Below are 2077 nucleotides of genomic sequence, written 5' to 3' on the forward strand. Positions count from 1 at the left end.
TTTTCTCCTTTTCCTCAAAGTTGGATAATTTAACTATTATGTGCCTTGATGACTTCTTCTTGGGATCCAGTCTTGCTGGGATTCTTTCAGCTTCCTGAATGGTTGCCTTGTTTTAATTCACTAAGATGGGGAAGCTTTCCTCCAAGAATTCTCTCACTACTGTTGCAGATGACTTCTTTGTTGTGTCTTCCTCCAGTAAGCCAATAATTCTAATGATGTACCGCTTCATAGCATCAGACTTAGTTCTTAAGTTTTCTTCAGCTTCTCTGATGATCTTATTAGATTTTTGTTCTCGTTTGTTGAAGTCTGCTTGGCTGTCCTCCAAGTCACTGATGCAGGTCTCTGATTCTTCCAGTTGCTTGTCGAGGTCCATGAGTGTGCTACTGGTTTTTGTTATTTCCTCCCTAAGCTCCTGTATTTCTCTTTGATTTATGGTTTTTACCTTTTCTATCATTTCATCATTGTTCTGTATTGTTTCCCTCATATCCCCTGACTCCAAGTAACATTCTGAAAATTTCTTTCTGTGGCAGCTCAATGTCTGCTTCCTCTATGCATGCATTATGTTCAGGACATCTTCTGGCTTTGCCTTTTGTTCCTCTCCTTTTTTTGTTGAGGTTTTTGGGGCTGATGGCTGCTTGTGTTGCGTTGTTTTAGATGAGCCAGGTGCCATTTTCCAGGGAGTCGAAGAGCACTGGCTCTCTCTGGGAGACTTTGAACTGCCTATAGCTTATTTCACTATGGAATTAACCTACCACTTTGTCCTCCTGTGGCTTCCCTCTCGGGGGAGTGACCCAGAAGGGTTGCCTGCTTTGGTGTTGCAGAGGTTGGGCAGAGGCTCCTGCAGTAACTTTTGTTGAGGAGTGTTGGCCGAGCTGCCTTATGCCCCACAGGCACAAAGGTTGGAAGGAGTTCCCCAGTCAGAAGTTGAGCAGAGTATCCCCTGTTGGGGGCCAGCAGGGATTTTTCCAGTCTGCTAACTACACAGGGTGGAGCTCACCTAGCTGCGTGTCGCTCAGGTGTAAATGCCCTAAGCTAAGGGAGTGGTCTGGAGGTTAGCAGTAGAGTGTGAGAGACCAAGAAAGGGGAAAAGAGGAGAAAAAAAAGTTAAAAAGCAAGCCAAATGTGCCCATGAGGGGCGGGGGAGGGGGAATATAGTGAAGAGATGGATAGAAAGCAACAATGTAGCTGAGCCCTTATCCAGGCCAGAGGAGCTGCAAAGGTTTAATCCTTGTTCCGAGGTGGTAGCAGCAAGCTGTGGCTGTGTTGAGAAAAGGCCGCTGCACAGCCCTCCAAGACTGATAGGGTGACAGAGAGGAGATGCAAAGGTCTAGTGCCTGCCCCAAGGCAGGTGGTGGCAAACTGTGGCTGTGTTGAGACCAAGCAGCCCTACAGGCTCCAAATGGTCCTGGCTCTGGCAGAGACAGTGGCGGGGCAAAGGTCAAGCCCCAGCCGGCCTCCACTGAAGTAAACCAAAAGCCCCCAGCCCCTCAAAACCCCATGGGTCTGTGCCTACTTGTCTTTATGATGCTCTTCCTGCATTCCAGCAGTGTTCAGTTATCTCTAAGTAACTCTCCTGGGCTGAATTCTGTGGAGTTCCTCTGGTGTTTGTTACTCCTTCGCCATCTTGCCGGAAGTCCCCCTGGTTCTTCTTTTTTGTTGGTAGTGAGATCCCAATTTCTGTCTCTGAAATAACTCAATTAGTTGTAACATGAATTCCAAAGTAACTAATCTGTAGGTTAGGTTTCAGACAGTTTATTTACATAACCACAAGGCACAACGGTACCAATGTATTGTTGGCCAAGCTGCCCGATTGTCTTATATGACAGCCCCAGTGGGTTTCCAAGACTGTAACTTTATAACGGAGTAAAAAGCCATGTCACTCATGCTTTCGAGGAGAAATTGGTGGTTTCCAATTGCTGACCTTGCAATTAGCAGCCTGACAGTAACCACTATGAGGGACAACTTTTCCTCGTTCACATTGGCAGGCGACAAACCCAGGTAAATAATTTGGAGGAAGTTAAGGGGGCATAGCTAGACTGTGTACTTGTATAGACCACCTGTCTAACTCAGTGATTCT

Source organism: Tenrec ecaudatus, unplaced genomic scaffold (assembly GCF_050624435.1).
Source record: "Tenrec ecaudatus isolate mTenEca1 unplaced genomic scaffold, mTenEca1.hap1 Scaffold_99, whole genome shotgun sequence".
Lineage (NCBI taxonomy): Eukaryota > Metazoa > Chordata > Mammalia > Afrosoricida > Tenrecidae > Tenrec > Tenrec ecaudatus.